Source organism: Epinephelus moara, chromosome 3 (assembly GCF_006386435.1).
Source record: "Epinephelus moara isolate mb chromosome 3, YSFRI_EMoa_1.0, whole genome shotgun sequence".
NCBI lineage: Eukaryota > Metazoa > Chordata > Actinopteri > Perciformes > Serranidae > Epinephelus > Epinephelus moara.
Window position 1 is genome coordinate 4,227,592 of NC_065508.1, and position 12,041 is coordinate 4,239,632.

The following is a 12,041-nucleotide window of genomic DNA, read 5'->3' on the forward strand; positions in this document are numbered from 1 at the left end:
AATGGGAGGGGGGGACTAAATCTTTTAAGATTTAAATAGCACATTATTGCGCTTTTATAATGAGCACCGCTTACATTGTGCTTTTAATAAATACTACTGCATTGTTCAAAAATTATTAATTGTGTCTCAAATGATTCTAGGGGGGTACAGCTTTACTGAAGGGGGAGTCATGTTCCCCCTGTCCCCCCTGGGATTTCCGCCCCTGAGAAGAGCCATTTGTTTATCATTTATGTACGTTCATAATGGTCTATGACGACAGTAACAGGTTAAAAAACTTCCCTCGGGGTCAGGAGTGTCATTGGCTTCAAGACCACCAACTGTGAGACCAACTACAAGAACTGAGCCTGTCATCACTGGCTCTTGTTGGCTATTGTAGGCTCTGGAAAGGACATGAAAGCTCCAACTGGCTCAAGTGAGGTGTCAACCAAAGTACAAAGTTCAGCAACAATTCTGACGATCAGCTTTTGGCAGTATTTACAGGCAAACTGGAGTTATTAGGACAATAGATTGGGAAATATGAACATCTGAAATGATGCAACAGTAGTCCGTGGATATCTATGGATGCAATAATGGGTTTCCCTTAATATTTCTCTGGAGGCGGGCACACACCCTCCACTGGCTTCTAGCTAGCTGCTAGCTAGCCAGGTCAAGGTTTTCAAAGGTAAACATCAAGGAAGATGGAGAGGAATGGACACCAGCTGAACTAGCATCATGCTAGCCTTCGTACAGCCATGTGGAAATAAACTGGACGACCTCCGTGCCGCATCAGCTTCCAACGAGATACTAGTAACTGCAATATCCTTTGATTCACTGAAACTTTCTAAATCCTAGACAGTGCCATTCAAACAGGTGACTCTTTTTCTATACGGTGATCTGACAGAGCAGATCCCCAGGTCATCTCTTCTTCTTTCTAGTGAGAGGAGACCTGTTTTTAATGATAAATAAGGACTGGTGGGACGGTTGGAATGCGAGGTTCTGTCCTGGCTGGTCCTGCTGCGGATCACTGCTAATGGTGGCTGCAGTGCGGCACTGCCGTGATCTGGAGGAGTGACCAAGCAGCCGTTGAGTTTGGGATGTGTGGACGGTTGTATCATTCCACAGCCAGAAACCATAAAATTACCATCCGGAAACACTGATTGGATTTAGATCATCACATTAGATCGGACATTTGCAAATATATAGGGACCATTTTTGTTAGAATATTATCTAGTTATCTGTCTGGTTGTATCTTGAAATGGCCGGCATCAGTCATACCCCCCGGATAGTAGCTTTCTAACGATAGGTGTATAAGTAAACCCCTTAAATACAGCTGTCCTTTACATATCATAATCATCTAAAAAAAACCATACAAAGATATCCAGAAATATCAGTAAATAGATGTCGACACACCCCCCCTCTTACTCTATTGAGACATAAACCAGACTTATTCTGTCCTCTGTCTGGTAACAGCACCAAAGCTGCCTTTGCGCCATAATAGCCATTACATGCTGCTGTGTACTGTGAGGCATATAAGTGTAATGATGGCATGAGTTACTGGCTGTGTCCCAAAATCACTCCCTTTTTACTAAGCAGTGCATTACCACCCACCCTCTAGCTGTGAGACAACAATGCTAGCCACTGCACCACTGTGCCACCCAGTTGGTGTTGACATCTAGAAATGACTATACATGGCAGAAAGAAGGGGACATGTAGAATTAGCTATTGTCAGCTGATGATTCATAACCCTCTGTGTTGACAAAGTTAGCGAGCGTCAACACATCCGCCAAATGATTGTTTTCTCTCAGCTCTACAGGAAATTACTTCCACTGACTTGTTGATCATGTTTGTTGCCGTGTGGAGACACAATCTTATTTGTTACAGATTTTAAACTCTGCACTGTGTTTGCCGAACTTTTTAATCCCGGTGAGGACCCGAATGACCATGTTTTTCATTTCCAACACTCAAAAAAGAATTACCAGCTGCAGTTCCCCTGTATAAGAGGTTCACTGAAATACTTCAGATATAAAAAAAAGGTGAAGGATGTCTTCCGATACAGATAATGGATGTGGGAGAAAGGGATGGCTGAATCAGAGAAGATAGTTGATCCTGCCTCCTGTGTGCAGCAACAGAGCTTTGCAAACAATAAAAACTGATTATGGAGCGACCTTTAAACTGCACATACAGCTGCTGTGCAAGTCAGAAAAAGTAATCAGCAAACTGCTATAGATATATTGTATTTCAACAAATGAAAGCTTCTAATCTTTTACTTATTCACACAGTTTTCATGTTCCAAACTCAATGTGAGGCACTGCAGAAAGAAAGTTCTCACCTGTGTGCACACACTCACATTCAAAAGGCATATTAACACACAGAGCGGGACAAATAGACAAAGGCACGCAATCCTGCAAGCTTGCTCACACACACACACACACACACACACACACACACACACACACACACACACACACACACACACACACACACACACTATTTTGAATTCCATTTGCTCTGTAAAGCTCCCAAAACTCTTCTTCTTAATTCTTCCCTTCACAAGCAAAGCCAGGGGAGTAATCCACAATCTCAGGATCTTCTCTTTTTTGCTTCCAAATGCAAATGGAAATCCTTGTTCTACAAACGGCTTATTGAACGGCTCAGAGAAGAGGCTGTTGCCTCTCATCGGTTTCCTGCAGAAAGAAAGCTAAACAAGAAGTTCATCTATTCGCTGAAGCCACCGACGATCATATGATGCTCTAATTTCTCACCTTACAGGGAAGTGATTATGATGCATGTAGAAGAATCATCAAGAGAAGGACTTTAACGCTACATCACATCTTCATATCGCAATCACAAAGTACATATGAGCAACCTCTTCCTACTAAGGCGATACAGTCAGTTCAAGATTTACTTTTCACAAAGTTTGACCATATTAAGTGTTCAGTTTCAGTAACAGCTAATTGAGACTCTTGTGGGCGCATCCTGAGAGCTAAGTGGTTTGGGCAATAGTTGGAGTCAGGCAGCCACAATCCTGGGTTATGGTTAGGAAAAAATTGTGTATTTTGTGAATTAAAAAGGCAAATATTTTAATTCCCCTGCAAGGGATCAATAAAGTTCGTCTTCAGTTGCATGTCTGTAATGTGACGTAAAAAAATCCAATGTTGTGGATGAAAGTCAGATGTACTACACCCCCCCCTCCCTTTCCGCCTCACTACATATAAAGGCCACACTGCTTCCTGCATTAGCACTGAATGTCAGCATTCGATGCAAATTGCAAGGTGCAGAATCGACCAATTATCCCAATCCTTGGGATCCACGGCTGAAAGAAGAGTCGTTGTGGATGTAGTAATAATTTGTATTCAAGATAATCTCTCCTGTCTAGCACCACACGTGACTTAAGGCAAAATGACCATAAATGATTTAAAGCTGTTATCAAGTGCTGTTGGGCTGAATCACTTGTGCGTTTTATCTATAAAAGTGACAAAATGACATTCATTTATATGCAAATGTGGATATTTTATCAAGGATTGCTGCCTTTACATGTCAGACCTCTCTTACACATGTCATTAACATGCATTTCATATCAGCTTAATGTTCAGATACGATTTAAAAGGGACTGCAGAGCAGATTAAATACCTCTTCTCTGACAAAAAGATCTGAGATCTGATTGCTTTGATCAAACACAGAAAGCTGCATGTGCTGGCTACAATCATAGAAATACATTTCTTGACTCATTCCTTATACGTTAAGAATTGCATTGAATGCATTAAATTGCACTGAGATGAAGGGAACTGAGTCGAATGGAATCAAGCTGAACTCACTTGGAGTTGAGTGAACTGAAGTGCCATTGAATTTGCCATCCATTGAAATGAACTTAACATAGAGAGCAGAGACCTGTGCTGCCGGCTGCTGATAAGCAAAGCGCTGTGGTGTGTGTGTGTGTGTGTGTGTGCGTAAGCCTTGTATCTGCTGTTTGATTAGTGTTGTTGGGATTGTTGCTTCTGAATGTCAGACACTTCCATGTGATGCACCGTTTGGCAGATGCAGACTGATCAACGTGTCAGCGCTGGCAGTCAAGCAGCTGAGCTGTGAGTTGTATTTGTATGGGAGACAGCATCCAACACAGAAGCTGAGCAGGATGAGCAGGTCGGCGCGTTTGTGTGCCGAGTGTGAATACAATGCTTTCATACTCTGTAAATGTTATCGCACTTGAAACTCTCTCAGCGAGTATGGCAGTGTAAATGTTTTTAATCAGGGAAAGAATATGTTTGACTGAATATGCTAAAAATGCCTCTCCCGTGTTCCTAAAGTCTAATGTGATGTCCTTGAATTGCTTGTTAAGACCAACAATTCAATATCCAAACATATTTAATCAAAAAAAGTCCAGAAATTCTTTACTGGAACTAAGCCTCGGACCAAATGCACGCAAAGTATATGAACAGGGCTACATACTTTCGGCCGTATAGTTGCCATATATCAGTTGTGTGCAGTATATCAACCAGAGTCAGGGACAAGTCCATGAAAAAATTCATCAAGGACTGGGGTCATACAATCTATCCTAACACTGACTAGTAGTCAGAACAAGAACTTTAAAACAGGACTGATGTGAGTGCTTTTTATTTTATTCAGTTCAGTTCTGTATGAGCTGTAATCGATTAATCTCCTTTTTAAGGAAACTTGAAAGCAATCGATTCTGTCAGGTATACAGTACTTGCAACAGGCCTGATCTGTTCTTTAGATAAGGGGTTGCAGTTTTAATAAATTCACACATATGCGACTTGAAAGTTAGATCGAAGTTATGATAACTCCCAAGTAAGTGGAGTATTGTGCTAAGATACAGTAAAATGCGAGTAAAATTTCTTGGACCAATACCTAGAACCTCATATTTTACTTCGGGGTTGGACTGAATTTGGGGTCATCTATACACTTATGTCAGAGATACTTATAGACAGAGATATTTTTCAAATCAGTAAGATCAGTACTATCTATGGCTGTAGAGTTGAGAGTCATCTGCATAGAATGACCTCGTGGATGATTACCTGTGATGTCAGATTAAACAAAACAGAAGAAGAGTGGACCCAGAATTGAACCATGTGGCACTCCATGATGAGCGTTCATATGGTCAGAATAAAACATTGTGATCTAATTGGAAACCAGACTAGAGTGTCTTTAACAAGCTGTTTTTGTTAGCTGATTTAAAGAGTTGAATGCTGACTCATTTCCTGACTTCTGCAGCAGTTTGGAAATTGAGCTACAGTTTCTAAGACTATTGGAGAGTAGATTACTTTTTTGCAACAGTGGCTGTACAACTGCTGTTGTACTACTCTACAATACAGTCTCTACCACTACTGTTGTAAACGTGTGGGGAAAAATAATGTCTTCAGTAAATGGCTGCAAACCATTTGGCAAATTAAGCCAACAGGCAAAATTAATCCTAATAAAAAAATAAAATAAAAAGTGTTTGCCCCAAGTACTTCACTACTTGACTGGATTTTTTTCAGTAGTTAAAAAAAAAAAAAAAAGGAAATCTAATTTGGGTGATATAACCGTATCAACACTTACACTGGCAGAGTATAGAGGATATTGCACTTCTGATGTCCCTCTCTGAAGAATAAATGGCAAATTCATGTTTCAAAAAGCAGAGATAAAATCCTGTTTTCAATCTGGTCAATGATTTATGATTGTGTGTGTGTGTGTATGAGTGAAATTCACTGAGCATACACAAACATGCCCCCAGTAGTTGTGCTTAAAGCAAACCTCTCCTCAGGCCTTTTAAGCATATGAAACTCCACCTTCAAAGCTCAGCCTCATCCCCCAGCCTCTCTGCGCTGCCACGAGCTGACTAATCCTGCACGTTATCTTTGTGATACATTCCTCAGCAACAGTTTAGCATGAACATTTCCTTAAATACTCGACAGAGATTACACTCTGCAGTTCTCCCTCAGCAGAGCCAAGACGCTGCCTGTTATTTAACATTTAAACTACAGTTTAAATAATGTACTGGGGCTTGATGGATGACGGCCGGGGTTAGGGAGAGGTGGGATCTGATAAGTGAGGCGCTGCCCGCCAGCAGAAAATGATCAGGGATGAAACTCTCAACAAAAATGAAACAGATCTTTTATGGACAACCAGGCGAGACAGTGGCGCGCAGAGGGAAGTTGCGTCACGTCCAACCACTCAACTGTAGCGAGAGGAGTGTGTGTCAAAGAGAGAATGCGTGTGTACCTATAATCAGGCATTTTCTTTCTAACTCGGTGGTTGTTTCCAAACTCTAAGTACTGCAGAGGCTTGTTTCCCTCAGCAGCTGTGTTTGAGGTTGTGAAAAAAGAAGTGGAAGAGCTTTAATAGGTCACAGAGAGAGTAGCTGAGGATGGAAATATGAGCTTTGGGGACAAACAAGACAGGTTATAACAGTTTGAACAGTAGGACTCCAGAACTTGGTAACATCCACATGCTATTTACACTGTTAGCAATTATATTTGCTTCATAATCTTGTTCAACTGGTGGTTGGAAAAATACCTTGAGACTTCCTGGTTAAATAAACTGTACAAATATTAAATGGTTTATATTTCAAGCAGACATTGCGCTAGACTTCGTCGCCGGTCATTTTGACCGACAGGGTCATAAAAATCCGGTCATAATCTATTTTTACCGGTCATTTTAACTTTCGTTTTTAAATGATAATAAAGACATTCAAAGACATTTAGTTTTCATTCGCTCGTTTTTAATAAATCCAACAAGCAAGTTATAAAGTGTGCATTAATAAGGACATGAACGAAAAGTTGAACAGACATCCACACACCCGTGCCATTAGGCTTCGCCCTGAACACACCGGACGGCACTAACGCGTCCGGTGTGTCCAGGGCGTTATGTAGTTATGCCTGTAGGCTCGGTGACACAAAATTAAAATTGTAATGAAGTGATTAGGGTATTGAAAAATGTGTTCGGTTAGTGGGCAGGGGTGGTAATTGCAACCGGTCAAAATGGCCGACGGCCTTCAGATTTTCCAGTCATTGTTGTAAAAAAACGGTCAATGACCGAGAATATCCGGTTAACGCGACCCCTGATTTCAAGTATAACACATGGGCTTTGACACGGAAAAACAAAATCCTTGGCGTAGGGCTAACCGTCTCAGAAAATATCATGGTTTCAGGGTATCACAAAATTTAAAAATCATTATTATCTGTCAGAATGACCTTTAAAAGAATTAAAACAGACAGGTTATTTTTGGTTACTATTATTATTTCTGGTATCGACATGACTGTTAAATTCAATGTGTTGATGTTGAAACAGGAGGAAAGGCTACTGACAACATTCATGACACACAGAAGCAAGCATGTCAGATTTCACATGTAAAGCCTGTACTGGAATCTGACATTGATTTTTACACTTTTTCTTCAGTGTCACTGGTGAATCGATTGATGCCTGTCTTAACTTACGGTCCCTTGTTTTTCTTCTCCTTTGCTCTTTCAGTTGCAGGTTTAAATCTCTTCAAAGGTCACTGTCTTTAATGTATAATGTACACAGTACTTGCCCAGTGCCCCAAATTGGTCCCCAAGACTCATGTTATCATGTAGCAACCTGATAGACTCAACTCCCACTCCTAATGATTGGGAGTTGTTTTCTACATTATTGAATCCACTGTGCTCTTCTTTGTTTTTGTTTTGGTTCTGTGTGTTTGCAGAGACGCATGGGACTGAAGCTGCCGGGCAATGATCCGAAGATCATTATATTTTGCAAGAAGCACATCTTAACGTCCTAACCAAGTGCAAGTTCTTTTGTTTACCTTTTTTATCTGATGATTAGAGTAGCCTTTTAGAGTCAAACTTAAACCCTTTCTACATGAATAGAGGTATTTTTGAAAACAGATATCTAATTCAGTCCACATGACCTTCATTTTACAAAATATCTCTATCCAAACTAGAACGCAAAAACAACTCCAAATGTCCGCTGGTGTTAGTAGTCTTGAGCAGTCGACCTCGTCACAAAGGTAGTAAAGTGTACAGGCTAAAGTTACCTTTTCAAAACAAAAAAAAAAAACTTGCTGGAGATCTCATCACCATTGGTTCCCTTTCAATTTAAGGATGAAGGAGCTCACTCAAACACACGCTCTGGAGATGCACAAGTTTTTTTTCCAACTCTCATCGACAGAATTCCACACTGGAAAGTGTCCCATTATCGGCTGTGTGACTGGGCTGGATCCAAAACTATTGTTTCTGATCGATGTTAAAGAGTTACTAAACTCCAGACTTTAAGTTACATTAATATGTTACTGTTATTGGCTGTTTGCTAACAGGGCTTTGGTTGCACTTATAGTGGTGTTTACAGCCCATGAAGTGGGAAATAGATAGACAGCGGACAGTTATGAGTTGATGACAGCATTCGTGTTGCTGTGTGCATGAAAGCTTTGTGAGTAGAAAGTCTTTGTTTAAACTCTTGTCAATATGGACATATACTACACACATCGTTAGCTTGGTTAAGTGACAGTGGGTGCGGTTACATGATGGCTTTTCATTCAGAATGAAATAAATCTGAATGAAGTTTACATGGGAAATATTCATTCTGAATGAGGGTTTACACGGGAGATCAGTTTAATCGCCTTTAGTCGGGTCTGCGCAAGGTTTGGGGCAGGGAAGGTTTCTGATTGGATAGGGGGCGGGACGGATGTTACGTGTTTACGTTTACCGGAAGAAAACACTGTAGTCCTCGCTCCGGATAACAAGATGCTTGACGACGCCGTTCTTAGTGCCTTTTTCGGGCTTGTTCTGCTTATATTCTTGAAGTAGCAGTACGACAACAACCTTGTTCTGCTAATGCTTCGTCTGTTGAGGAGGAGAAGGGAGGTAGAAGGTCGAAGAAGGGAGATAGAAGACCGTGCTGTGGCGAATGGAAACCGGTGAGTGCAACGAGTCTGACTGCTCTATCTCAGCCTGTTGCTATGCGCGCTATATACGTCATTGCGCCAGAAGAGCAAGGAAACGAGCATGCGCATAAAGACTGGAATGAACTGAAAGAGGAATGAGCGTTTACATGCACACAAAATTCTTTCATTTGGCATGACAAACGGAATAAACCACCCCCTTTAATCGGATTTAATTTTCAATCGGAATGACCACTTTTAATCGGAATGGCCTTTCATTCCAAATGAAAGTGGAATTAAACTGTGCATGTAAACGTACTGAGTGTGGTTAGTTTTACAGTAAGTGACTGACTGGCCACAGTCTGCAGAGTTGTAGATGTTGGTTTTATGGGGGCGGTCTGCTGGTGATGAAAGCTGCCTCCATATATATATCACTTGGCACCACATCAGCCAAAAGCGCTTTGAGTGGTCGGAGGACTAGAAAGGCGCTATACAAATGCAGGTCCATTTACCAGGTCCAATAGCAATAGACAGGTTTCAACCTGTTGAAGGCAGTCACTATACATATTCATAACACAATATGTAGAATTAAAACACTTTATACTGGGCGGCTGTGGCTCAGGGGTAGAGCGGGTCGTCTACCAATCACCAGTTCCCTGACCAAAAAGTGTTCCAGCAATATTAAGTTAAAATGTAAAGTAAGCATTAGACCACACAGTGCTAATGGTGGCACATGGACAAGAGGCCAAAATGCAGACGAAAATATGATTTTATAAAAACATCCCAATGCTTATTTTAGGGTATAATGTGACTATTCTAACTAAATAAATCTTGAGATTCAGCGTTCATTCCTGAACATGAAAACAGCAGTGGACACTGAGATGTTGTTGTTAACCAAACTACTGCTCAATCAATGACTCACACTAGATGGTACAGTTAGAGAATAACCAGACAATATCCTGCTACGTGGATTTAAAGTCTGCCACAAACACACACTTGCTGTACTACCTGCATAACTCCCTAAACCACTGTTGGCTACTACACATCCATTACAACAATTGAAATGGTCCTGACAAAGCAGCAGACACTTAGATAAACTTTAAGGGGGTGCTCCACTTGAGCACCTAGAGAAATCACACACAACAAATGTTGTGATCAAGCAGCAGGTCCGGGGGGGGGGGGGAGAAGTAGTGCATAGTGTGGTCAGTAAAGTCATCATCTGTACGCCGGCTCAGTGTAACATAGACACGCTGTGGAGCTTATGAACATCTTACTTCTCTCTGCAACTTAAGGCACGCTCTCCAGCGGCCTCATTACCAATATCATATAAATACATAGCCAGGGACCTTGATTTGTTCAATAATTCAACTGCTGATTCTCTCTTCCCTCAGACTGCTGCCGCCGAAGGCAAGTCTGGAGGATGTTGTTAATACTGAGCGGGTAATAGAACTCCTGTGTGTGTGAGTAATAGTGTTGGGCAATTGGATGAATACAGAACTCGCCGATGGGCTAAATCTACTGCTGGTGGAAATTCCCTTGCTTATACAATGTTTTTTGACTCTAATTACCTGAATATAAAAAGTCAAAGCAGGGCAACACTCCTGCAGCTTTGAACAGAAAAGCCTTGACAGGAGATGATGAGACTATCATCCAAAAAACTAAATAATAATAATCATTTTCATAATAATGGAACCATGGCTATTTGTAACTCTGTAATATGGACTCCTAAACTCATTGAATTTAAGTGATGCATTTTGCTGCCATTACATTTATTGTGTGCATGAACTAACGTTCTAGCTCTAGCCAGCCACTATAGCCTGCCAAGCTTGCTAACTAAACAATAATTTTACACAGTTTACATTGGCTGCTGTCTCACAACTGTTTACAAACTATGCCTTTTTGTGTCACAGTTTCTACTCCAACAGAGAAGCTTAATACAAGATTGGATGGCTGCACCACAGCTAATAGCTTGTTACATTTCGGACTGTCTGCTTGTATTTTCCTCACTTTCAAGACTGACTCCAATTGGTCCAATTGGTCGTAGGGCTGCCCCTGACTAAGAATTTTCCTAGTCGACCAACAGTCGTCACTTAGAGCCATTAGTCAACTAGTCCCCCTGTTTACGATATTAATTTAATTATTAAAGTATACACATATATATATATATATATATATATATATATATATTTGAGTTCAAGGTCTGAGAAAGAATACTATCAGTAACATTGTTAACACTGTGCTACATTACAGAGAAATTCATTAATATAGGCCTATATTTTATCTACAAGTGCACGTCACACACTGAGCGAGCCGCCTGTTAATGACACTGTGGGCTAATGGGCATGTAGCTACTTCCATGTTTCAGATGATACGTCATGTTTGTAGTCGACCAATGAAGATGAGTTTACATATCACCTTGGGTTCATCCTTCACCTTCTCAAAATGATCCCACACTTTGGATTTCCTGCCCGACATGTTATTAACTAGCCTGTGGAATAACCGCAGGTACCAGCCCTGGAAATTAACCTGACGAGGACACTTCCTGTGTCTGTCCTTTCAAATTAAAGTCTCCATTGGTCCAGTCATATCGGTTTTGATTTATTTTGACAAGGCGCAGCTCCTAATAGAGTTTCACATTTTTATTTTATTTTCTCTGCGACCAATAATATCTTATTGACCTTTGACTAATGACCTTTCTGGTCGACTAAAGTTTGGGGGCAGCCTAATTGGTCGGCAGTACATATTCACATGTTAATGTTCAAGAAAGCTGAACTGCAGCGATACTCTCAGTGTACATTTTTCACTATTCTTTGCTTTATATCAGACAGAATTGTCATCTCGTTACACTCCGTTTCCATCTTTGGTCTGACATTGCGTCCACTTTAACTGATTCTCTTGGGGGGGAAAGGGATTTGATTTTCCCAATCCAATCACTAGAGACCAACGTATCCCTCTGAATCTAATGTCATTAAGTCTACGCTTATGCATAGTCATATTTGTTCTACCAGGATTCCAAGTGTGAAACGCAGCAAAGTAAAACAAACTACAAACTCTGTTGATACTGAGAAGACTTGTTGGTTTAGAACAGCCTTGATAGCCGTGTCTACCTTTTCTACAGTGCTCGCCATTGTTATTACTCCTCATTGCTTCCTGTGCACCAAGTGACAACACTTGGTGCTGGTGGTTTGGTTGGTTGGTTGCTTTGTAT